At 39.7% G+C, this 27,989-nt stretch overlaps 2 long non-coding RNA genes across 2 annotated transcripts in view; one reads left to right on the top strand and one right to left on the bottom strand.

Moving 5' to 3' along the window:
• Positions 1 to 27,989, bottom strand: part of LOC129392334 (uncharacterized) — a 186,490-nt gene that overhangs the window by 139,243 nt on the left and 19,258 nt on the right. The window lies entirely within an intron of this gene.
• LOC114486738 (uncharacterized) lies at positions 15,125 to 19,733 on the top strand. The gene is made up of 3 exons (XR_003680977.2): positions 15,125 to 15,339; positions 15,715 to 15,898; positions 18,761 to 19,733. It is a non-coding gene; the product is annotated as an uncharacterized lncRNA (long non-coding RNA).

Genomic DNA, 27,989 nt, shown 5'->3' with positions numbered 1-27,989 from the left:
TTCTTCATTCCCACATGTTTTTGTACAATTTTTTTCTGAAGCATATTTCTGTCTGAAAAAAGATTACTATCCATTAAATTGTACCTTATTGGTCTGGAAGCTTCCAAAGAGGCTTAATGCTCAACTAAGGAGAAACAAAGGCACTAGTAGAATTTGGGTTAGTAATAATTATTAGAAATATTCCTAAACATTCACATTCCACTTTCTTTGTTGTTTCTGAATTCTTCTTTCCCTAAGTGAGTTTAAGAGAAATTGTGTATCATGCTAGTTCAAAACATGGATTTTTTGAGTCAGACTTCCTAAATGAAAATCCCCACTCTGTCACTTTCTGACTGTATAACTCTGAGCCTATCAACTCTGTAAAATGAGAGTTATTACCTCATGGTTTCTGGAATATTTATGGAGTTAATATGTTTAAAGTGCTTAGAGTGCCTGGCATACAATAAGAGCTTTTTAAGTGTTTGCTATTTACGACCTAAAGAGGGACATGGGATATAAAACTTGTCTCTGTGTATAGATCCAATCAAACACACAGAGTCAAAACCAACTCATCTTCTATAAAAACTTGTGCCTTTTTCATGGCATCCCAACCTTTGTTAAGTCTAGCGCTTTCTTCTACACAGCTGGCCTCTAAATCTTAGTCTTCACTTTTTCTTCCCTTTCTCTTCTCCCTCACATCTAAAAGTATTCCAGACTTCTTCCAAAATCATTTCCCTTCTTTCTCTTCCCACTGCCATTGGCCTAACTCAAACTCTCTTTTACCCCTTGCCCAAATAATTCCAAACTTTCCTAACTTGTCTTGGACCTCCAGGCTACTCTCTTCAAAACCATTTTTATACAGTTTATAGAACATTTGTGTTAAAATCCTACTGTGGATCCTCCTTGCCCAAAACAATCCCTAACCTACCCATCATGGCATTTGACAGTTTTGTGATAAGGTTCCAAAGTTCCTATCTTTCCATTCCCATCTTCCTCCACCCTCATGCCCCAGATAAACTAGATAACCAACTGTGCATTTAGGCACCTTAATATTTTTTTCCCACACTCTTCCAACTAAATATTGTAGAATGTTCTTTTGCTCTTTGTTTTCTGGATATCAAAGCCTTACTTATTTTAAAGGCCCAGCAGAGATGTAAATGTCTACATAAAACTAGTTTTGAGTTATGAGTGCTCTTTCCCTCTTTGGAGGTTCTGTGACTTGCTGTACGTCTGTGATAGCTCATTACATTGTCCTTTAGGTTATAGTTTCTTATTAAGACTTCCTCGAGGGCTTAACCCACGTGTCCATCTTTGTTCTTCCTAGTCAAGTCCCTCCTCCTACACACTGGGAACTCCAGGGCCACTGTATATGATTGTGAGATTTTTGCACTACTTTGAGGAATGGACCTATGAAAGATAAGGCTAGCCCATCCTCTGCCTGGTCAGGCCTCACTGTCTGTATCACCAAAAAGGGGGAGCCTTTTCCTAGTCAATCTACCCAGAGTCTGCCAAAAAGGGACTGCTTCCTTCTTTCACTCCCTCCAATAAGCAAGCCATGCACCTCTGGAAGGAACTTCTTTTTCTCAATTATGCACAGGTGAGGTTTTGGCTAGCACTGACTCTGGACACTCATAATAAGTTCTTTTTTTTTTTTTTTTTTTTTTTTTTTTGCGGTAAGTGGGCCTCTCACCATTGTGGCCTCTCCCATTGCGGAGCACAGGCTCCGGACACGCAGGCTCAGCGGCCATGGCTCACGGGCCCAGCGACTCCGCGGCATGTGGGATCTTCCCAGACCGGGGCACGAACCCGTGTCCCCTGCATCGGCAGGCGGACTCTCGACCACTGCGCCACCAGGGAAGCCCTCATAATAAGTTCTTAAAGAAACAAATCAAGATTGTTACAGACTTGTGACAGAAGATGTTAATGAGGCTATGGCAGATAGCCTCAAATCTCAAAGATCCTGGCTTCTCTACAGCAGACACCCTCCTTCACCAAGATCACACAGGATAGTTATGATCAACAAGAAGGTTACATGATCATGCATGTGAGCAATTATATCTCATGGCTACAAAATGCATGAATGAGTTAGGACAAGACAGGCCACAGTAGCAAAAGATTCCCGTTTATATAACAACTCAGATATGAATGAATGTTATCCCTTGTTCACATAATATTCCAAAGAGGATGTTCTTTGTTTCAAGCAGCTCTCCTCCACATGGTGATTCAGAGATGAATTTGCAAGGTGGATAAGAGAGAGCATTTTGTACAAAGGCATAGAGGCGGGAGAAACCATAGCAGCTTTAGAAAACTGCAAATAGTTTTGTCTAGCTAGTGCACTGGAAGCATGAGGGAGTGAGGCAGAAGCTAAGGCTGGCAAGTTAGGCAGGGCCCAGAACGGGAATCTATTTTAAAGTCCTGTAAAGAATCGAGCTTTGTCCTTCAAGGGACGGGAAGCCACTGGTGTTTGTTTCTTAGTTTATTGGTGTTGTCATTGTTTCTTTTTAATCAGGATAGTTCATGTCATTTGGTAGGAATATTAGAAAATTAGCACTGCCAGTAGTATGTAAGCTGATTTGGATTGCTGCGAACAGAAAGGCAGGATCACCAACAAGGCAAATATGACATTCCCGAAAAGACAGTGAGAGCTCAAAATTAGGCAGTGGCAGTGGAAATGGACAGCAAGGGAGAAGCAAAAGAGCTATTTAGGAAACAGGTCAGAGGAGGCTTGGTAATTATCTAAATTCAAGGGATTAGAAAGAAAAAGTTGAGGATGCTCCAGCTTTCTGGCTGAATTGAAATCTGTGTCTGTGCCTACAAAAATCAAAAGTTATTCATTTCTACTTCAACACTGAATTTACCTGTGCGATCTAATAAGATTTTTTATTCTGGTCACTAGCAAACAAATTGAAGGAAAATAAATGCCCTTTCTACTACTAATCCTCTGGAGGCCATGCAGCTAAGACTCTTCAAGGTGGAATATAAGAATCCATCATATTGTCAAAATAAAGTCTCCAGGATCCCTACTGGTTACGAAGGAAAGTTAACCGGCAAAAAATGACTGTAACCTTTCAACAATGGTTGTCTGACCTAAACATCACCCCAAAAAAATAAAAAACCAAACACCACCACCTCCTGGAGCTTCAAAATAGAATTCACTTTGCCTATTCCAAAGTTGCTATTCATTGTCTTACTTTGTTTTACAAAAAAATGGAATTTGAAAATTTACAGTCCTCAATAAAAATCAGCATGTATTAGAAGATTCCTTGCTCCATACAGCATTATGAAGGTAGCAGAATTCACAGAGCCTTGTGCTTGCTGCTTCATTTTCCTGGCAGTGTGGAAAAGACACACTGGCCGCTTGAATCCATTTCCCAGGATTAAAGAAAACTGGAAATGGCTTGACTCAATGAGGCTGGCTGAAGATGGCACTCTATGTTGAATTGGCAGAGCTCTGCAGCATTGGAATGGTATTTCTTGACAGGGTTGGATGGCATATGTAGTTTTGTGTATTGTTCTGGTGCTTCTTAAATCAAGCTGCCCAATTTAAGCCAAACAAATGTTCTATTCTCCACTGCCCCTCAAATCACACCGATCCCTTGCTTGGTCAAATCATACCCCCCTGATTGTGCTCTGCAAATTTCCCATAATGCTGAAAAAAGACTTTCATTATAATAGACATTAATAAAACAATATACTCAAGTATGCTATAAATGATTCAATATTTTTATTTATTTTAATTACATTATTCCTATAGTTGTTAACTGTTTAAATTTTTAGTGAGTAAATGAGGGAAAGTCTATAAACGTGTATAAAATAAGTGGCTATAATTGAAAACAAAAATGGTTTTCAGACTTTAAATCAGTTTCTAGATTACTTTATATCTTGAAGACAATTTACCTGCATTAAATTATATCCACCATTTAACCAAAGAATGTCTGTCGCCACTGTGACTTTTGTGTCAGAGAAGAGACCAACTGGAAAGGAACACTGAGTGTTGGGCCTTTCCTCCAACATGACGAGTATCCAAGTTCTCAAACTATTGCAGGTTTGTTCTTTATTGGAGTCAGATTTGACAAATTTCAGGATGATTATGGATACATTCGTCTTAAAATTTTAATCTTCTGTTTGAACTCCTAAAGGTGCTCCATGATTATCACTACTGCTCTAGATTATTTATAAGCTTTTTTACCAATCGCTCAAATGCAAATCCATGGTCATGCCTTGTTTCTCCTGTGTTCCTAGACCTCAGCCCCCACGGCCTACCAGGCAAATTTTGGGCAAAATTGGGCTCATGACTAATAATTCCCAGCATGAGACACCACAAGGAAAATCACTGCATTTTGATAGTGACATAAAGTCACTTATGTAAGTTTTTGGCAGTTCGCAAATCATACCAGTTGGGTGGCATCTAAGGATACCTGAAGTCATGCAGGAAGGCAAGACATGTGATTTAAGAATACCTGGGCCAATAATAAATTCTAACTGATATTCTAGATGTCTGTAAAGTTTCAAAGTGGGTAAGAGTAAAGTTCTGATCAAGGAAGTAAAACCTGACCAAATGGCTAAATTGGTGTTACGTTCTGAATCTTTGTGTCCCCTCCAAATTCATAGGTTGAAATCCTAACCCCCAGTGGAGTGGAATGGTATTAGGAGGTGGGGCCTTTGGGAGGTGATCAGGTCATGGGATGTAGCCCCCATGAATGGGATTAGTACCCTTATAAAAGAGACCCCAGAGAGCTCTCTCACGCCTTCTGCCACGTGAGGACACAGTGAGAAGAATGCCATCTATGAATCAGGAAGAAGACCCTCATCAGACACTGAATCTGCCGAATCTGCTGGTGCCTTAACCTTGGACTTCCCAGACTCCAGAACGGTGAGTAATAAATGTTTCTTGTTTAAGGCACTCAGTCTATGGTATTTTTGTTATAGCAGTCCAAATGGACTAAGACAGTTGGTGTTAACACAGGGCACCCCTATGTAATACTCTAGCTAGATTCTCATAGCCCATTTACCTTCCTTCAACATTTTGTGAGGTTTCTATTATAAAATCTAGAACCCAGACTCCAAGGCCTTTTCCTACTTCATATTTCCTGCTGAGGGCTCACCCTGGCTGTATCATCACACCACTGCATGTTCAGAATCTCTCCTATGGATGTCAACTGCTCAGAGATCAGCAGCTCTCTACCCTGTAGGAGGATAGAATATGCCTATGGGCCTTTTATACTGACAAAGCTCTCTCTTCTCTTATCATAATGCTTGCTGCTTTTGGCCTTCGGCAGTTTGCTTCAGGTAATTCTTGATGTCACTCTCCTTTTCCAGGTCTCTCTTTGAACCCTGACCTATGGACTGTCTGGAGAACATCAGCCTCCTTCTACCCTGTTTTAATAAGATCGCTCTTTCTAGCCTCTTAGATCACCAGGAGAAGTAGGTGGGGGAAGACAGCATTCTGTTTGCTTTTCATTGCAAGCCCCGGGTCTGGTCCCTTTGGAAACAGATGAAAATTCTTCAGTCACTGGATCAGTCTGTTTTGCCTTAGATAAGCCTTTTTGGATCTGAGAAATAAGTCTTTTATTCATTTTTGAACATTTAGTTTTCTTTACTGTGGTCAATGTTGTTTAGCTTCATTTTTTTTCTCCTTATTCCTCTCTTTGCTTTTATTTCTTCTCTGTAGCTCTGCTGCCAGCCCCTGCCAAGTTTCTTTATCATCTGTTTCTACAGCCAGCTTAACTTTCTGAGCCAATGGTGTCAAAGCAGAATGCATATGGGTACTGTCAATCTCACATGGTGCAACTTGGAATTAATTTCTTATGCCTATCCATGAGCAGAGTAAAACTTGGGTGGCCTTAAGTCTCTAAATTAAAGTGCTCTCTTCCTAACTCTCTAGTCCCACTCCTGCCATTTTAGCTCAAATGGAAAGCCTCAGGGTCTGCCTAGAGGCAAGACAGGTCCTCAGCTTTTTTCCAAGCCTCTTACGTAGCTTTCTTCTAAGGCTTGGGCCCACCCAGAATCTCAGCCTCACTTGTTCATGGTCTAACACCCTGCCCAGCACTTGCTAATCCCTTGCTTCCTAGCCTTTCAGTCACTGTCTGCTCTGGTCCTGCCCTAAACGAGAGGCTGTCTTCAAATCCAAAAGCATCTGTGTCAGAAAACTCCCTATCATTCCATGTGCACAGCACGACAAGCCCCCGTATTTTCTGGGACCCAACATGAGTTTGGACAATATCCTCTGAGTACTTTGCCTTCACCTTAGTCAGGCACTGGAGCCAACCTGGCTGGTGCCCTTTGCCCTAGTGAATGAGCCTCGGTGTGGTCCCAGCTCACTCTCCCCACAGATGGCCCTGCATTAATGCCTCAGCCAAAGCTCATGCCATATCTTGCATACATTCTAGATCCTGTGTATTCTCCTTGCTGAATTCACTTTTCTCTAGATACTAGCTGGCAACCTGTTTATTTCCTCATAATGCAGTACTCATTCAACCTTCACAATGTCCATATGAGAGAGATAACATTTAACCCCACTTTCTCTGGAAGAGCATTAGACTTGGAGAGATTAGGTCACTTGCCTATGGTTAATGAGATAATAAGTGATAGAGTCGAGATTTGAACACCAAGTTCTCGTTCTCACTCTTATCCTTGATTACACTCAGTATTGCATGCCCTGAAAGAAGTGCTCCTTATCCTGCACAGTCTTTTAAGTCCCATTTAAGTATCAGTTTCCCAGGAGATAATTATTTCACTCAGTCACCAAAGATTTTCTGAGTACTCAGTAAGTGCCAATGGCTGTACTAAGCCCTGGGGACATATCAGTTAACTAAAGAGGTAGTAGCCACTCAGAACAAGCTGTGCTCAGGTATAGATGCTGCAGTTATGGTTTAAGGTAAACAAGTTCCACCAAAGAAGGTGTTCAATGCCCTGAGAAAGCTTAGGCTCATCCACAGCAGGCTCCAAGCACAGAGGGCCATATTGCCATCCTCTGTGGCTCTGGCATTCATCACAATTTCTACATTTAGTCATGAAGTTTTTTAAAGTGGTATCTAACAATCAGGCAATGGGAACAATGTAGATTTATAGGACTAGCACATACTACTACTGATCGTGTCCAATGGTGTACGGCCTTAGCACTGTCACCTGTTAGAAATGGGGGGAAAAAACCCCAGAAAACTTAGAGAACCCCATCTCTCCTATCAAACCTGCTAATTAATCAACATTACCACACATTTCTGTTTCTTTTCCAGACCCTCTTATCCATACCCATCTAGGCAACATTCTTGGTTGATTTTTTTGGTTTTTTGGTTTTTGCCACTGAGGATATTAGGTTAGCGTGACTCGGTCTATAGAGTCACCACATTCTCCTCTTCTAAGTTTACGACTTTTGCAGTTTATCCTGGTGCTTAAGGGTATATTCATCTTGCCTCCCCCACCCTGCCCCTTGCAGTATGAAATTAGTAGCTTTGTGTTTTTCCTTCTGACACACTTGCTTTGTGCTATATTTAACTCCTGTACATTAGCATTAATATCCAGCCACACAAGTGAAGATGCTGCTGTGCATTACTTCCACCAGGTACAGTAGGGGTTTATTCTGCTAATTCCTTTTGGGGATAGTGAAACAGATGCAAATACAATAAGAAAAGGGCTGAACCCTCTTGCCACAGTATACTGAATACAAACCTTTGTAAGGTTTTTATGTGCATGATTTTATTCTTTTGCCTTTTACCTACTTTTTGCCTTTGGTTTTGGCTGGCACACAAAGCAACTTACAAAAAGGGAGGCTGACAAAATAAATGTTTCCCTGAAAAGAACATTCTCTTAACATAAAAAGAAACACAGAAGATCCACGACCTAAATTATTGTTAAAGATTCTCAACCGTCTAGAACAATACCTAGTACACAGTGGGTCCTCAAAACTTGTTTATGAATAAAACCAGATGTGATTTCTTCCCTTCTGGCTCATCTTCCTTAGGTTGGATAGGGATTCCACATATGCTGAGAAGAGAAAGGTCATAAACCAGAAAGGGGTGTGGTCATTACAGGTTACTTAATGTATTTGTCTAATTCCTTTTATTTTATTCTTCCTTCTTAATTTTTGTTCTGTAAAATCTCTTTCTCCTTCTCCACCTTTTCCTCCTTCTTCTTAATACCAGTCTCTCTTTTCATTCACCTTTTTTATCTGTTTAAGCACTCTGGCCACAGTAGGATGTTTTTTTGGTTTTTTTTTTTTTTAATGTAAAAAATCACTGCTGCATTAGAACAAAAATTTGATTTTTTTATTGCTTTTCACTCAAATAAAAAAGCTACCTTTTTTTCCTCTTGGTTTAATTTTGTTTTGTGAGAAAAGGCAAGACAAAAAATACTTTTTTGATTCTTAGGTGGTGATTTTTAATGCATATGCTAAATATGACAGATTACAATTTTAGTCAGTTAAGGAACTGGGAATGGTTTGTGGGAGAGGAGGAAAAGGGAGGAAGAAGCATTGGGAAGGTAGAAACACTCACATGTAACAGAAAAGGATGGGAAGGAGAGTTAAGGAAAATGGGAGAAAAGTGGGATTGAGACTGGCATGGAAAGCTAATGGCTCAAAAGGAGGGGAAGTCTACATGTACCCTCAAGGGTTTTTCTGCAGGACTTCCATGGGGAGGGAGAGCCAATGTGTGAAGTGGTGGTGCTCTCTGCATCATGTCCACCAGGAACACTGGGGCTGCTCTCTTCTTAAAGATCAGTGAATCTATCCCATCTATGAACCTTACTTCCAGCCTCTTGGTCCTTGAGCTGCTTCAGAGGGGAAGCCAATTGGAGCTAGAGAGACTTCTAGGATGATATCCAAAGTCAGAGATCTCTGTGCAGAAGCACTTCTGCCTGGTGCAAATGAGAGTGCACTCAACTTAGGGAGCTTCTAGCTAATAAAAAAATCTATACACTAAAGAAAAGTCTAGCTGGGTTGATAGTGAACATGTACAGTGACACACAGCCCATGCCCCTTCTAACTGGTCAATGCTGATGCTTTGTTTATAAATATTTTGAGTATCACTAGCTACCTTGGGATAGTAACTGAAAAAGAAAATGAAGATATTTAAGATTACATATACCTCTAATTCTTTTAAACACATCAGTTTAAGCAAGTTCAGTTCATTCATTCATTCATTTATTCATCCAACAAATGTTTACTGAGTGCTTACTATTGCCAGGCAATGTGCTAAGCAATCGGAAATAAGGTTTAAGATAAAATTGGGAAGAGATATGGGAACATATGTATATGTATAACTGATTCACTTTGTTGTAAAGCAGAAACTAACACACCATTGTAAAGCAATTATACTCCAATAAAAATGTTAAAAAAAAAAGATAAAATTGGTGGCCCAATCTAGGGGTACTTGTAGATCATTCTTAGAAAATCGTATTTGGTTCTTTTCTAATAGGGAGCCAGTGAATTTTAAACAGAAGGGTAGTGTAGTCAGGTTGCTACTCCAAAACATTACTCTGATAGCCAGATATAGTTACAGGCTAGAAAAAATGCTGTTGTAATAGTATAAGTAAGAATGATGATCACTTTAACCAAATCTGCAACGAAGAGCCTCCTCAAAAGATAATTAAAAATGGAAACAACAGGACCTGGGGCCGCATTCAGCAGTGAGAGTTAGAGGAGTCAAGGGTGCAGGATGATTCCTGGGTTCCTGAATGGAATACATGGAATGTAGGGGCTTGCTTCAGAAGGAGTGACCTTGTCAAGGGGGAGAGAAGGACATGAGAGGAGGACAGGGAGCAGAGGAGCATACCGAGGGCAGAACTGAGAGAAACAGAAGAGCTGAGAGGAAGGCTGAAGAAGCTGTGCAGCAGGAGAGGCTGAGGAGATGTGCTCAAAGGGTTAGGAAGAGGATCTGGACAGTGTGGTGAACTGGAGATAACACCCTGTACATAGGATGGTTCTGAGCATTAAAGATTATAATAAGTTTAGTCTCTAGCACTAAACTTTAGTTTTACCCTCCTCCAGGCCATCAACTTCTGAGCTCATTTTCAAAAAAGAGGTTAGATTAGACCAGCACCCTTCTTATCATTCCTCATGTTTGCCTTTACTTACAGAATAGGGGCCACAGGTGGTCCTTCGTGGTCTGATCCCTGCTTACCCTTTTAGCTCCATGGCTCATTACCTTGGCACCTCTCTCCAGCTATACCATATTTAGAGCATCATGCTCTTTTATAGCTTCAGGTCTTTGAACAAACTGCTTCGTCTTCCTAGATTGTCCTCACCTAGTTCTCTAACTGCATCAACTTTTCAAGACTTCAGTTCAAGAACCTAGTTCTCCATGTAGCCTGACTCCTACTCAGCACTAACCCCCCCATCCACACACCAAAATCCTTCTTCCTTGCTGCCACAATATTTTGTAGATTCTTCCAGTTATACTTAAGCGCTGTTTAAACTATGTGTTTATGTATTTGAGTTTCCCCCACCCAACAGACTGATATATCCATAAAAGCAGAATGATTTCTCATTGTATCTTCAGTAATTTTATATAGTAGATGCTCAATATCTATTTAATGAATGCATGGTTTTAGTGTAAAGCCATGAGTTCTACAGATTAAGTAGGTACTGCATTAAACATTTTAAAGCCATGTGAACAAAGAATAATGTAGGACAATACTTTCTTGGGAGTCTTGCGGTCAGTTGTCTACCCTGAGGCTAGATTAAATTTGAGGTTCAGCAGATTATTACTGTACTGGCAAGATCCAGGCCCTAAAATCATATTACCCTAAAGGTTTTTTTTGCCCAGTCCTAGTTTCTTTTCTTTCTTTATTGTTTCTTAAGAATTTTTAAAATTTCATCACTTTTACTTACTTATTTATTTATTTTTGGCCGCACTGTGCAGCTTACACGTACTTAGTTCACCAACCAGGGATCGAACCTGGGCCCCATGCAGTGGAAGCACGGAGTCCTAATCACTGGACCGCCAGGGAATTCCCCCAGTCCTAATTTCTGATATAATATGGAATTAATAAACAGTTTGAGAGAAGGCATAATGCAGTATGCCTGGATTCAAATCCCTTTCACTGGTTATTACTAACTGTATGATCACGGGCTACTTAATTAACGTCTCCATTGTTCAGCTTCTTCATTTAAAAAACAACGGTGATAATAATGGGACATATCTCCCAGAGATGTTATGAGAATTGAGTTTAATACGATGAGTGAGTTAGAACAATGTCTGGCCCATAATAATAAGTCTTAGTTCTATGATTTGTGACTTCTTTTAAGGATATTAGTAGCTGAAGTTATAAGTATACATATACCACTTTGTGTATATACACAGTTAGCAGGACAAGCACCATATGCCAATAGAATTTCATGAAAGCCCCAAGGGAGGTCCAGATCCTATAATGAAGTCAACACGTGTTCCCACTCATCTTTCTGTCTGAGCTCCTTCTCCACCATGAGGTCCTTTCAGAACAAGCTCTGTAGGTAAGAATGAACGCAGAACAGAGCACTCAGGATGAGACTTTGTTTTTAAACAAGAAATTTGAGAAGAATAGATACTAGTGATGCCCATCAACAAATATCCTTTATATACCTACTAAAGTTGAAGCACTGTTCTAGGTACAATGAGGTCAATCTTTTTTATTCGGGGTTCTTTAAAAGACCTCAAAATCATGCAGACTCCTCATGATTTTTGGCCTTACAGGATCTTTATACTATGACAAGGAAGAATCTGGGTTGTTTTTTGTTTTGTTTTTTTTTCCTGCCTTGTGCTGCCTTTTTTTTTTTCTTTCTTTCTAAAATAGCAGTCCTATCAACGTGTGTAGGTACTATGGTGATAGCTGCTATATAAATACAGGAAGAGAGAACAAGAGAGGAGGGAGAGATAATTAACTCAGTTGTATAAGACTTTCTTCAAGAAGAAGAAGACGGGTTCTCATAATTTCATTCCTATCCCCAAAGTGGCAGAAAAGAGTGTTATAATCAGCCCTAGAGCACAATGCTGACTCCAAGACAGAGTCCACTTGATTCTTCCACCTGACCATGCAGAGGAATCCACTTTCCCTCCTGCTTTTCCCCCTGTGTAAATAACTTCTTTATAAATGGGAAGATGGAGAACAAGCTTTTTAAACAGTTGTCATAAATTAGAATAAATTGCATTAATTCAAAATGTAAAACTAGGAGAGCCAGGAGAACATGCAACATATTTTCCCCAAATAACACTGTGAACAAGCACAAGTGTATACTTTGGGCATATGTATATCTTTCCTCTGACTGACAGCCTGAAGGATAGTCCATGTGGTTTTTGTGTTGCTGAGGTGGAAACAACCTTTATTTGGACTGAATAGCAGAGTAAACAGGAGTGAATAAGAGACACAAAAGTTTACAGTACAGATGGTTTTTAGATTCTTTTTAAAAATTGTATGCCTTATCAATTAAAGGTGCACTTGTCTTTTGTTCTAGTCAACTGTCCTAGAGCCTTTTCATGGTTGTACACCAGAAAAAATTAGAGGTGGTCAGTAAATTGTGTCCTGGGTTAATGCCACACAGGTTAAATGTAGCAGTAAAAGCTTATCTTCTCTACTTTTTATCTGTAAAAATTAAGATTTATCTTGCAGTGTAGTTATGTAAGTCATTAAGGAAACTAAAAAACTTAGTGAAAACAAGCCAAAGTAAAAAAATAGAGATTATCATACTAAGTGAAGTAAGCCAGACAGAGAAAGACAAATATCATAAGATATCACTTATATGTGGAATCTAAAAAAAAAAAAAAAAAAAAAAAAAGATACAAATGAACTTACATACAAAACAGAAATAGACCCACAGACATAGAAAACAAACTCATGGTTACCAAAGGGGAAAGACAGGGGGAGGGATAAATTAGGAGTTTGGGATGAACAGATACACGCTACTACATATAAAATAGATAACCGACAAGGACCTACTGCATAGCACAGGGAACCATACTCAATATGGGAAAAAAAATCTGGAAAAACTAGATATATATGTTTGTATAACTGAAGCACTTTGTTGTGCACCTGAAACTAACAGAACATTACAAATCAACTATACTTCAATTAAGAAATTCAATCAAACAAGGAAGATATACATGCATATGCATTGTGTATGTGTGTGTACACACACATATACTCATGTTTTTGCAGGGAATGGGTAAAAGATTTTGATGATTCAAGAAAAATGTTAAAAGGTGTGCCAAAGAGTGGTCTCCAGAGACACCAAAGAATCTGATTAAACTATAATTACACCTACCTGTAAGCAGCATACACCTGTGCACCTAAGAGCCTTCTTTCTAGAACTGGAAGGGCATTTTCCTTCCCACACAGTCATCTGGCTCTGTCATCTATATGAACTGCCTTGGGTAACACAAGGAAGGGATAATGTAACCATCTACCTTCCGTCAACAAGGCCCCCTTACCCATTCTGGGAGGCAAAAGGCTATTCTGCTTGAATTGTCCACAGCTTTATGTGGACAAAATGTAAGCTAAAAGAGCGCTATCTAAATATTTACTCAGCATTTTGGTTTCATATGATTATGGCATTGAATCATGGTTTATCTTTTAAACTGTGTCAAATACTGCCTTTATCCCCAACATTTTTTGACCACAGAATCTAGGGCAGTTAAAAGGTCTAATTCAGCGGGCACTTGAGGGATGAGCGAACAGACTCGCAGGCCTGACTTCCAGACCTGTCCTTGTTTCTGCAGGCTCTTCTGCCTGCCTTGAAAAGACTGGTTATGACTCTCGAGGGTGCTCTAATCTGGAACAATTCCCACAAAACAATCAGTGGCATATCATCATTTCTTTCATTTTCCCAAAGAGCAGGATGCACAGAAAATAATGCACATGTAGTAAAGAGTTGAGAGCCTAATGCACATAGGAAACGTGCTGCCCTCCAAATCAGCACATCAGGCCATCAGATACCAGTCTCGGGCAGCAGTCAGTCATCATTTTCTTACACGAGCCACACTCTTCTCTCAGGATTGATGCATCTTCTTCCCCTCTACATACAGAATTAGCTGAACAAAGTAAAAATAAAAGGACTCTGGGGCTGCAGATGGCTGACCAGCTGTTTCTGGGTGACTCCTCATGAATCAGTGCCTCATCTGAGCTTTAGTGCTTCCATGTTTTGGGGGCAAAATATTCTGCATTTTGGAAAAGTAGTTCATGGAAAATAATACAGCAAACTAACATTTATAGAAAACCACAGTAATCTTGTAACAAATGTCCTAAATTATGTACTCAAAAGCAGATCCAATTTTACCCAAGGTTCTCTGTCTGCCTTGCTTGTAGGACCCCTTTTTGTTGTTGTTTATAACTGCAGCTCCTCCCAACCCCCAACCCAAGTGCATCTTTTTAAATGATATACCACTTCATACAATCTACCACACAGAAGACAAAATTCAGCCTGGAGAAGAGGCAAGGGGGTGGGGGTGAAGTATTTAAAGGACTTCACTTTTCTGTCCCCTTTGGAGATTCATATTATATTTTTTCATTTACTTTGATGGTAATATTAATACTGCTTTTAAAAGCTTCCTGGTTCCCTTTAGTACAATATTCATTTCTCAGAGCTTAAGTGCAATGTTGGGGGTATTAACAAAATAGAAGTAAAATGGAACTTTACATTCCAACCTCTCCCACGGTCCTTCAAAGCGGAAGTTTCTGACAAGACAGGAGTTTCACTGAAGCCTTTTTCTGGTTGTCCTCTTCAATTTTTAGATGATTGTTTGATGTGAGTATCTATAAGAGGATTTATTTTAATACACAGGGGAGCAGAGATAGCTCCAATGCCTATTATCAGGAAAACGGCATTTTATGTGATGGGAGAGTAAGGAACCCTTCTGTGATCATTTTTATTCAATGAAAGCCATTCCTTTGGGTGGGAGAGTCAAATGCTAGTACCCACACATGCTGCATGCATACCAGCACGAGCGGGAGGAATGCAGATTTCTGTATCTGAGAGCAGCTGCTAAGTGAAATGGAACGTCCAACAGATGGCTGCATTGTCATTGTTGGGGGAGGAGGAGAGGGGAGCTATTTTGGTTTTTCTGTTGAGTATGTGCGTGTTTATGTGTGTCTGTTTAATAGGATGTGTTCTCCCCTACCTGAATCTCTCTGGTGTTATCAAGAGCTTTTATTCACACTGAATCTTAGAACTAGAATAGATCTTAGAGATCATCTGGTCAGCTCACACGTAATGGAGAAGGAGCGAGAAGATTAAGGACACATAGTTTGTTAGAGCCAAGACCAGAACTCTCTCATTAGGCCATACTGCATAGAAGTCATGCATTCTATTTACTTGAATATTGGTATTTAGTGCCAGTACCAAAGCGCAAGAAAAATAAACACTACAGCAGTTGCAGATTCATAGTCTGAAAGGTACGTGTGTATTGTTTTCTTCTGAAGTCTTATGGTGGAGTTGTCTTGTAATTCTCATGTTGGAAGAAAGAACAAAGATACTTTATAAGCAAAGTTATATCATGTTTTTATTATATATTTGGGACAATATGACCAAATTTAAACGACATGCTATAGAATATTAAGATTCTATAGCAGTTTCATATTCCAGAATACAAGGAGTTAAACTTCTAAGTCAAAGCTTTCAAAGGCCATGGTTAAGAAGCAAACAGAAAAGTGTCGAGGTCCCATTACGACCTGTCTGCAAAAGGTCTCCATCCCCATTCTGATGGGAGCTTTGGGTCAGTTGTACAGTCACATGGCTCACCCATTGGTTCGTGTTTTTTTTTTTTCCAGAAATAGAATCAATAGAGAACAGACAAACCCACAGTTGCCAGTTTGTACAGTCTTGTGGTTTCTGTCAGGGACTACAGACTCGAGCAGGTCTACCAGATAATGAAGGCAAACTATTTCAGTTCCTGTGGGTCCAGAGCGCCTCAGCAGAGTTCTGGTTTCAAACAAATGAATAACAAATTAAAAGGTACAGTAAAATAAGGGGGTGGTGAAAATATATTAACTAAAATCAATGGAGGAGAAACGTAGTTTAAAAGCCTGCATTCTCAGCAACAGTCTGTGATGTATTTTGTTAATCTCCTAAAATTTATGTTAAAAGCCTTTTAACAGAAAGTCAATATATTTGGGTGGTTGAGCAAGTATATCATCCTGTACCGGCGGTTGCATTAAATACGATGCAAAAGCTACTGTCTGTAGGGAATTAACAGGGGTCCATCCTACGGAAGTCCCACCTCAAGGAGACCTGACGCTTTTCCCAAAACAGCCTGTGGAGCCCAGCCAAGGATTATGCCCTCCTTCCTGCCTAGGTTCCCCACTGACATCAACAAGGGTCCTGGAAATGAAGTGGGATCAGAATACCAGAAGCACAGCCTAATAATAGAGCAAAAATGGAGAGCAGATGGAAAAATAAAGCTTCTCGATCAAGTGTGACCTAATGTTATAAATTTGTTCAGGGAGAGAAAACAACAACAGCAGCAAAACCAAAAGGACTGTGAGCAGACTTATCGGTGTTGAAATTCTGGAAGATGGCTGACTAGCAAAACACCTAGGTCCTTAGAAAACTTCCAGAAAAAGACTGAAAAATAAACAGGAAAACAAGCAAAATCAAACTTTGGATGAGTTTGAAATACTGCTACTAAATGTGCCTAGAGGTAAAAATGACACAAAACTAAAAGTAAAAAACTAGAAACAGGTTATTAGCAGCTTTTTTACACCCATGATTTGTACATAATTTTATCCACTGTATCTTCATCCCACCTGGAACAATCTGCTGTGCCCATGGGTAAGCAGGGCTAGGAACACACAGGTAGGAACTCTGAACATGGTGATGAAAATGAGTTGAAATGGTGGTCCCAAAAGAAAGTTTCTGCAAAGGAGCCTGTCATATCCATTGCTCCTGGAAATGCTCTCACAATTTCCCCCACATCCACACTGTGTGTGTGTGCGTGTAGTCAAAGCCACCAAAGCCTCCTTTTATCTCTTAACTGACTATGACATATTCTAATACTCCACTTAACTTTTCTGGGATGAGCAGCAAAGTGTTAAAATAAAACTTCTGAATTTTTATTAACTGTGTATACATCTTTTCAGAAGAGAGATTTTCAGATCTACTTAATTACTTGACTTGTATTTTTTTAATTTTTTTTTTATTTTTGCCTGCGTTGGGTCTTCGTTGCTGCGTGTGGGCTTTCTCTAGTCCTGCCTAGGTTCCCCACTGACATCAACAAGGGTCCTGGAAATGAAGTGGGATCAGAATACCAGAAGCACAGCCTAATAATAGAGCAAAAATGGAGAGCAGATGGAAAAATAAAGCTTCTCGATCAAGTGTGACCTAATGTTATAAATTTGTTCAGGGAGAGAAAACAACAACAGCAGCAAAACCAAAAGGACTGTGAGCAGACTTATCGGTGTTGAAATTCTGGAAGATGGCTGACTAGCAAAACACCTAGGTCCTTAGAAAACTTCCAGAAAAAGACTGAAAAATAAACAGGAAAACAAGCAAAATCAAACTTTGGATGAGTTTGAAATACTGCTACTAAATGTGCCTAGAGGTAAAAATGACACAAAACTAAAAGTAAAAAACTAGAAACAGGTTATTAGCAGCTTTTTTACACCCATGATTTGTACATAATTTTATCCACTGTATCTTCATCCCACCTGGAACAATCTGCTGTGCCCATGGGTAAGCAGGGCTAGGAACACACAGGTAGGAACTCTGAACATGGTGATGAAAATGAGTTGAAATGGTGGTCCCAAAAGAAAGTTTCTGCAAAGGAGCCTGTCATATCCATTGCTCCTGGAAATGCTCTCACAATTTCCCCCACATCCACACTGTGTGTGTGTGCGTGTAGTCAAAGCCACCAAAGCCTCCTTTTATCTCTTAACTGACTATGACATATTCTAATACTCCACTTAACTTTTCTGGGATGAGCAGCAAAGTGTTAAAATAAAACTTCTGAATTTTTATTAACTGTGTATACATCTTTTCAGAAGAGAGATTTTCAGATCTACTTAATTACTTGACTTGTATTTTTTTAATTTTTTTTTTATTTTTGCCTGCGTTGGGTCTTCGTTGCTGCGTGTGGGCTTTCTCTAGTTGTAGCCAGCAGGGGCTACTCTTCGTTGCGGTGCGCGGTCTTCTCATTGTGGTGGCTCCTCTCGTTGCGGAGCACGGGCTATGGGCGTGCAGGCTTCAGTAGTTGTGGCTCGTGGGCAGTTGTGGCTCACTGGCTCTAGAGCTCAGGCTCAGTAGTTGTGGTGCATGGGCTTAGTTGCTCCGTGGCATGTGAGATCTTCCCACATCAGGGATTGAACCTGTGTCCCCTGCATTAGCAGGCGGATTCTTAACCACTGCGCCACTAGGGGAGTACTGTATTTTGTTTTTTGATAGGGACAAAGATGACTCAAAGATATTGAGATTAAGATATAAAGAAAACTTTCCATTTCAATCTCTAAATACTTGTTCTATCTGGAAATCACCAAGATGTTCTATTTGATGAACACTGCATCTTCTTATAGGAATGGGTTTTTGGTTGGGAAATTTGATGAGGTAAAGTTTTAGAACAGAGCTACATTTTCTCTTTATTTTCAGTGTTCAACCACTGATGGTGTTAAGAAAAAAAAAAAAAAGCCTACTTAAATTTTTATTTCCTTTTTGGGTTCATCATTCCAATGGTTCTTGGGCTCTCTCTCTAGCACCCATAAAAAGAAATCATGTTTTTTCAGGTAGCTTTCTAGGTTCTGCCTCTTCAACCTCTTAATCTAGCCAATGTTTTTCTTTGCGTCTTGATTCTCTCCTCTGACTGATCCTTTGAATTTGATATTTCAGACCCTCCCTCACTCCCAGGGAACCTTCCTCACTTCATACTTCAACTTCAGTCTCTCTCTGCTCCTCACCCTGTGGCTGAGAAATGAGCTCAGTCCATCCCTTGCCAGGCTTCGAGATGCCCAGCCTGGCAGAGCCCCAGGCCTCCTGCCATCACTCGCCACCCCAGGAGAAGATACTAGACTCCCACCTCTGCTTGGAAGGTCCTCAGCCAAATAGATCACAAGGAGCTATTCTGAAGTAATGGACCCATGATACAGTATGAATGCATGGGATTAGAGACGTGAGAATTACAGAATTTTTGACCTAGAAGACACCTAGAGATCATTCATTTGACAGTAGAGGAAACTGGTACTCAAACCTGGTTGATAATTCAGAGTTCCTGTGAGAAGAGAGTGACATAATATATATAAAGTGTTTTATAAACTATATAGCACTATACTGGATGCATTAAAAAAAATCAGAGTTTGTCTTCTACGTAGTAGTTTGAGTTATTCCAGAGATGCTGCCATTACTCAAAATGTTTTAAATCTCTTTTTTAAAATTGTCATTTGAGGCAGTTAAGATTGTCACTGTACAGTCACATCTTGTTCTTATCAGTAAAGGTATTATCCAGGGCTCAGACATTCATCTCAGATTTGATCTTAAATGTGTTTGAAGGCAGAAACTATGTCTGTCTTGCTCCTTGCTCCTGGTATACTGCCTGCCACTTAGTAAGCACCTAATAATTACTTGTTCAATGATTTTTTTTTTAAAAAAGATCAAACCCACCCTCAGAGAACGGTGATCTGCTCTGATTGATAGGCAAAGGCTCTAAAGACACTTTCAGAAGAGAATTTTCCAAATAAAATTATTTTTGAGCTATAACGCTATTGTTGGAACAAGTTCAAGGTTTTTAATTAGAAGGGGACAAAATTTGTTGTATTTACACATCTGTGTTCTGGCTGACCTGTTGACATTGTTGAATTTATTTATACCTCACCTTTCAAAAAAAATGAGGCAGATTGAAACAACAACAATAAAAAGAAACCCATAATAACAATAATGTTAATAAAAAGCACATTACTATAATCATGTTTCAGATATGCACAGCAAAAAAACAGCCCACAGGGTGGGTTCCTTATGTGTGGTTAGCTGAGGAGTGACAGTAAGTAACAAGAAATAGAGAACAAATAAGACTCACCCAGTCTCAAGCACATGTCTGCATGCCATCTGGCCCTTGTTCCCCCTTGAGTAAAAGAGTAACTTACAGCTAGTAAGAATGCAGTCATAAGGAAACATTCTGGGGTAACTGGGGTGACAAAATTCCCAGAGTGACAATAAGTGCCAGAGAAGAAAGGCATGTGCAGGTGTCACAACAACCAGTCATCACTGTCGTTAGCACTAACAGGTAAAGTCAGTTTTGAGGATTCTGTGTGACACATGAACGTGAGAACAGTCCCTCTCCAGTGGACTGATACTTTAATTTGTTTGAAGAGGAAAGAATGAACAGAACACTGAGGGGAAGGCATATTAATCACAAGACAAAATTGTCCACCTTTTCCACATGTGAGTTACTCTCTGGAGAGTCAAAGAGTAGCGATTTTACAATTGTTATAAACACATAAGTTAGGCACACACACAAAAATCCAATTCATACGACAAAAAATGAATTTTCTCCCATATTTCAACTAGCTCCAGTCTAAATCACCCTGACCAGGTGAGGGTGAGATTACACATTTTATGAATCCTGGCTCAGGGCTTGAATTAATAATTGCTCAATGAACATATTTACTTGTTCTTTGCTCTCTAAAACATCAAATTAAGAAAATTCAAGTAGCTCTAGCTAAGAGCATAGCAAAATGGGGTACCTCATAAAAACGAAACCAGAGCGTGTTCAGAAGAAGTAGAGAATGTTGAATTTCTCACCAGGCCCCTGGCTTGCTCATTTTGGGGCCACTCTGGTTTTGAGGAGGACCAGAGCATGGGTGTCGTTCATGATGTGTGGCATTCACATGAACAAAAGTCACTTTTTTTTCTAGAAATAAGAGCCATTCCAGTGCCATAATTAAAAGAAAGAAGGGTTACTTGAATTCTAAAGTGGTTGAAAATTTGAGCTGTGTCTTTTAGCTAAGGAGATAATATCAAAGGCAGCTAGCTTCCTGACCTTTTATGTAATCTTTCATAGAGAATTTATGACAGCATCACTCCCTGAAATCCCATCCCAAGCCCTAACCCCAAGATTAGGTTCCAGTTCAATCTCCACAGGACATACAGAGTAAATTTCTAAACTACAAATCTGATTGTTTAACTACACAGGTTTAAATTCTTTCATATCATCCATGTTGCTTACAGATTAAAGTCCAACTTCTAACCTTAACATACGAAAACCTATAAGGAACTAGCTCTTTCTTATCTTTCCAACATCATGTTTCAAGCTCCTCCATGTATATCCTAAGCTCCAGCCATAATGAACTAATTAAGGTCTCCAGAATCCAGGATTCTACTGTGTTCACTTATACTTCTGTTCTCTCTGAAGAACATGCACTTTCTTCCACCTTATTCCCTGGAAAACAACTAGTCACTTTTCATGACATAGACTCGCATCATCTCTCTGAAGATTTTTTGGCCATCACTCTCACTTTCACCCCTGACCATGAAAACTCAAGTAATGCTTTATGTAGTTCTAAAAAGTACAGAATGTTTTGAACCATTTTGACTTTGAGGGCATTTAACCCCAGTGGTATGACGGTAACCTTGAGTTTCATTCCCAAAGGGACCAAGCACATGAGCATGTACTCAACTCACCTATATGTCTATGGCTGTTCTCTATCAACCCTGCAGGATAATGAGATGCTTGAATAAGATTTGGTTTTAATAACTGTATTAGTCGGCTTGGGTTGCCATAAGAAAATACCATAGACTGGATGGTTTAAACAACTGAGATTTATTTTCTCACAGTTCTGGAGACTGCGAAGTCCAAGAACAAGGTGCTAGTCAATTCAGTTTCTGGTGAGAGCTCTCTTCCTGGCTTATAGGCTGCTGCCTTCCGGCTTTGTCCTCACTTGGCCTTTCCTCAGTACATGCACACAGGAGAGAGAGAGAAAGACAGAGAAAGAGCTAGCTCTCTGCTGTCTCTTCTAAGGACACTAATCCTGTCAGATCAGGGTTCTACCTTTATGACCTCATTGAACCTTAATTACTTCCTTAGAGGCCCCATCTCCAAATAGAGCTATACTGCAGGAGGTGGGTAAAGCTTCAACATATGAATTGGGGGGAGGGGGACACATTTACTCCATAACAATCACCTTGTGTTCCCAATATCTAACATAAGTCCTTACAATGCCTGTAAACATTTGTGATATGATTAAATTCTGCACCACATAAAGGGAGAACGAGGAAAACTGGTTAACTCAATCAAAAGTACTCATTTAGTGTATACCATGTGCAAATCCCTGCCATAAAACATGTCAGGTTATTAAGAAATTCATACTCAAACAACCTAATTGGGAATTTAAACACAAACACATGCCAAATAGGTGGTCTAATAATAAGCAACCATAGGGTAGAGTAAAGAGCACTGGATTTGGAGTCAGAAAGCACGGATTCAATTCCAGCTCTGCTGTTCACCATCTATGTGACCTTAAAACAAGCTGCTCATCTTCTTAAGCTTCAACACCCTTGCCTACAACATGGTGACATAACACCTAGCTTTGGAAGCAACTGAAAGAGAGTAAGTAAACGTGCTTTGCAAATGCTAATATCACCTACGCAAAGAAAGAGAGGTGTGGCCAAATCCTCACAGAAGCCTCCTTTAACAAGATCCTCGATAACTTCCTTCCTCCCGAGTGGGAAGAAAAGCTTCTGTGCAGGGCACTGCCTTCCAATAAGGCAGGCCCTGCTGCATTAGCCACATTTGTGCACGGTTACTTATCATCACTCTCAAAACTCTGTGTTTTATGCCGGTGCCCCACCAGGAAAAGAAGAGCTCTTGCGTATTTCCTACATTTGCTTTCTTGCATGGAAGAGAACCATCAAACTTCAACTCTGAATCATAAAGAAGTTGTGGTAAAGGCAGAATGAGAAATTTTTCACAAGCAAATGCCACATGGGTTACTTCAAGGCCGCGTGAACTCTTGCCAAAACACTCAAGCACTAAAAATGTTAAAGCAAAGGGTGAAATGGCCAAGAGTGGTTTAAACATGGAGGCCACCATACAGTGAAAGTTCTTATTAAAGATCCAAGATCATGGGCTATCAGCAGAGAGAGAATTTTCTGTCAAAGATGAAACATTCACTCTGTGGTCAGCACCAGTAGAGGAAATTGATCTTGACCAATTGCTAATTATTGCTTCACCTTCCAATCAGCAACTATCAGATCACATTCCTAAATCTTAAATAAGTGTGTGATATTTGAAGAGTTTGTGGCAGCAAATGGAGTCCAGGTGGAGCCGCATAGGAAAAACAAGAAAAATGGCTCCTCACCAGAAACAAGAGAGGAGCATGGGAGGACAGATTCAGACACCCCAGGCTCCCAAACCCCCTGTTGAGAAGTAAAGTGTGTGTGTGTGTGTGTGTGTGTGTGTGTGTGCGCACGCACATACGTGTGCATATGCACACATTATTTAAACAGCCTCACTTCCTACTGACACTGGTGATGGTCTTCATTTCATTACATGTTGAAGAAAAGAATTAAGAGGTGGAAAGAAAAGAATTTTGAGAGAGATTGCTCTGATTCCTTCAAAGCTAGTCTCCAGATCTGACTTCATATTTATTATCGACTATATATCAAAATGCAACAAAACACTACTGCTAAAGAAATAGATGCTGAAAACTTAAATTGAAAATGTAACTGAAGCATCATGAACCGACAAATACAGCTTTTAATACCGTACTTATTTTCTTTCTGCTCCTTACAAATGTAAAGGTGCCATGCATATAAAAATATACTTGCTTGATTTGCTGGCAGATTACTAAAGCGAAAGCATGAGGGGGCACTCCCAGCTGCGGGTAATGTAAGTCACTTGTCCAGTCACTGCAAAGTCAGGACAGGCTTTACAAATCTCTTAAACATCTGCCTCCAAGCTCTTCACACAGGAGTTCACACAGGCAGAGACATATTTTTTTTTCTTCTTAATCACGTACCTTTTAAGATTCATAATTTGGGATGAGCAAAAGGCTCGGCAGGAGGTGGGGATGAATTAAAAACCATAAAATTGATGCTATCACTCTGATTGACATACCAGTAGTGCAGCATACATTTCCTGTTTGTCAGGAATGAAAGGTGTTCACATTCTGTAATAATACCTAATAATGTTTTGGAAAGACAAACTGCTGTCTGACTACATTTTAGCAAGATGGATTTTTTTTTTCCTTTCTGTCAGCACTGAAATCAGAAGCTAGAGTATATATTACAACCCTCTATAAAGGATGACCTAGATATTTAATAGCTACAGCTATTCCAGTCCACTACCTGGACCTCCCCAGGTCTCTGATGCTATATTCTAGCATGCCCAAAATCACCATTACACCTTAACACTAATTCAAGAGAGTGTCCAGGGAGCTAGCTGTCCAGGACTGCCATAATAAACTTAAGGGAACTAGTGTCCTTTGCTACCGATAGCTGTCTCATCACAAAATTGGCCAACCCTCTACTTAGAGGTTCGTCTAATCTGACAATTAACATTTTGTGCAGGTCAGTAAAGAGAATCTTATACGTAGGGATCAGGAGGCATGAATTCCTCTTGCTGCCATGTCACCAACTAGGTCACCATGAGCCAGCCATTTAACCTGTCCACATCTCAATGTTGTCACATTTAAAACACAGACAGATGCTGCCACTTGCCTTGGCTACCTTACCTGATGGGATTGTTGAAAACATAAAAACAAAATGATAGTTTTGTAACTGGCACATATCCTCTGTCATGTAGATCCTAAATATGATTTTACACTAGTTAAACAAAGGATTTGGGAAATGCTGAAAGTCATATATTTCTGGGGTGGTAATTTATCAAAAGGACAAGAAAGAATCAGTGAGGTAGTAGATCTAATATGATAGGACAATATCAGGAAAAAAAATCAAATACCACTACAGCCATTCAATAATTATCCCTATGGTGAAGTGTGAGCCAAAGATGCGGTCCTCAACTTACTGCCCTGCTTTTGACATTTATGTTCCTACTGAGTCTTGATTGTAAGCCCCGACTACCTAGGGTTGCAAAATGTTAAAAGTATTATTTTGGAGAAAGGGGAATATAGGGAAAAGATAAAATAAAACTGAAAATTTCAGGAGGAAGACAAAACAGGAATGTTTGTGCTAAATATTTTAATGACACATTTTTGGTTTTTAATCTCTGATACTCTGTTATTTCTACAGATTTCAAGAAAATAAAAATGTAACATCAGTGCTCCAATTATTGTCTAATAATACCAAGTTCCAAGTGTCGGGCACTAGAGTCTGAACAATCCTTTGTCTTCAGAATTGTAAACACGGATTTGGATGCTTGGGGAAGCCCATAGACAATTGACCCAAATGAAAAAGGGGGGGATGTTTTGTAGATCCCGCTCTTGGTAATAAAACTGTTGTAAGGGAATCAAAAGTGCTTTTGAATACAATTTATTGCTGTTGTTTCTGCTCAATCAAATAAAGGCTCTAAGCAAAAACAGGTTTCAAGCCTTCTGCTTATAATTGCACTTCATGTGACTTGACAATGCTGATTTCTGTGTAACTTTTAAAATCCATGTTTGGTAAAAAGAAAAAGCTTTTCTACTCGTTCTTCAAAGTTACTTCTAATAAAATCAGCTCCTTAGTGCACATGCTTGCAGACAGTGCAAATGAAGTTGTAGAAAAGCTCAACGAGGTCACTCCACTACACCCAACTGGTCCTTACTAAGCCTGCAGGGGTTATGATGCAACTCTTTCAGGATTTGAGTGCATTTAAGTCATTGCCTAAATTAATTTTATATTCACTAAAAATGAATTTAAAAACAGAATGCATGGATTGTGTCCTCATAACCTTCAAATGGCAGCATACAAACCACTGTCTGTTTCTTGAGGTGGACTGACAAGAACTGGAAGGAAAGCATTAGTAAAAGGAATTTTGAGAGCTATCAGCTGACATCTACCTAGATTCCCAAAGAAAAATATAATCCGGAAGAAATAGGAGGTTCACCTTTTGGTACTAGTCAATGATAACTTGAAGGTTAGGTTAAACAATATCCTTCCCTCTACTTGCTAGGTTCCCCAAATGTGGCTATAAATGTTAAGTATTCAGGCCAGAGATATTTATCAGAAGGATATGATTGACATGGCCATGTACCTTGTGGTGAGTCTCACAGGAAAATATAGGTACAAATATGCATAAGTCATATTTATATACTTTCTATAAAATTAGACTGGCATTAATTAAATGGCAGAAAAGGCAATGAGAGCATTGTTTGGAGGGTAGCTTGTTCCAAGTTCTGATTATAACTTGCTTTCCAAAGAAGGAGCCGCCCACAGCTTAGAAGACAGATGAGAAGATCATCATTGCAGATTTGCTGTGAACAACTCTGCTCAGCTCTGTCCCTGCCAGACTCGGGGCCACACATACCCTTCCAAAATGGCTAGAGAAGATTCACAGAGAGAGCACCTGCTCCTTGCTCTGGCTTTGGAGCAGGGGTAGAGGGAGATTTTGTCTCTGCGTAATTTGAAACCTGCCTGCAGATCTGAGAACTGCCCTCACCAGCAACGCTGTTGTCATCATCATCACAGCTAAATTTACTGAACACTTACTATACTCCAGGCACAAGAATGCTTTGCATTATCTCATCTCATCTTCTCAATAACCCCATAATATAGTGAATACTATACCCAAATTTCATGCAAGGAGAAACTGAGGCCAAAACTTTCCCACTGTTACACAGATGGTGAGTGCCAGAGTTAAGACCTGAATTCAGACAAACACACTGTTCTAGAATCTCTTCTTTTTGTAACCACTAGAGTAGCTTAATCAGCTGTGAACAACCCCTGGACTATACTTTTAAAAATGTCACTCTACTTACAAATCTCATCCTATTTATTCATTAATTTTATATGTATTTGTTTAGCCCCTGAAGAGTGCCAGGAACTGTTTCTCGCACTGAGAATTCAGCAGTGAACAAGACAAATTCTCTACCCATGTAGGGCTTACATTCTATATTCCACACACATAGGCTCATTTATTCCTTAAAATAACTGTATAAGCCTGAGGCCATTAGTGTCACCCATTTGTTAGATAAGGGAGCCAGACCTCAGAGAAGTGAAGTAAGTTACCTAAGGCCACAAAACTAAATGGGAAAACTGGGGTTTACCCCTGGCCTTCAGACATCCTATGTTCTTTTATGCTCCTGTTAATCCAACTGCTATGGTTCCAAGATGGCTTTCAGTAGCTGGGCAGAAAGTTAGTACAGCCAGGACAGGAAATAAGACCAAGTTGACCCTCTTCCTCCTAATTTCTGCCTCTCTTCCAAATTTCTTGGTCCTTAATTCTTCAGGTATCCACTGTTATCCACAGTCTCCCAATTCTGTACCTTCCACTCTCTCCAAGCCTGTTCTGCCCCCTTCTCCATGGCCTTATGTATCCCGTACACTTCTGTCCTTCACTCCACCCACATCCTAACCTCAGGGTTAATCTTAGCTCCCACTCTTCCCTTTAGAGAGTAGGCTTGAGGTGCTGTGGAAAATGATCAAAAAGGGAATCCCTTGCATCCTTATATCTGGAAAGACCTGTTCCCAGTAAGTCACGAACTTTATTTTCTCAGAATTCCTTGAGAGAGTTTTCCTACAGAAACATTTTCCCATGTGGCAGTTATATTCTGCAGTATTTACTGCAGGTACATATGGGTTAAATATGTTCCTAAGGGCTGGGTAGCAAAGTTTAACACTGGGTAATATGCTTTGAATTCCAATCAACCAAACTACAAGTAACCTCTGGCAAAGACTGCCTCAGTAACACATTCCTGTCTTCACTATTACTCATAATAAAGAATGGAAAGGAGTAAAAAATAAATTCAAAAAATATATTATTTCTTAGCATTAGAGAGATAGGGCAAAACAGCAGTAAACACAATGTAGAAAAAGAAATAATTTAAACTATAGGTGGCAGTAGTAGAGGTTGGGGAGACAAAAGACAAATGTTTCTGATTCAAGAGATTTTCAGGTCTACAGAGAAACCCTTTATACAAATGACATTCAAGAATCTCCTCAATCTGACCCTAATTTTTTTTTATTAGTT

The sequence above is a fragment of the Physeter macrocephalus genome, chromosome 8 (genome assembly GCF_002837175.3).
Source record: "Physeter macrocephalus isolate SW-GA chromosome 8, ASM283717v5, whole genome shotgun sequence".
NCBI classification, from domain to species: domain Eukaryota; kingdom Metazoa; phylum Chordata; class Mammalia; order Artiodactyla; family Physeteridae; genus Physeter; species Physeter macrocephalus.
The sequence above is the reverse complement of the archived record's forward strand: the minus strand, read 5'-3'. Positions and strand labels throughout refer to the sequence as shown.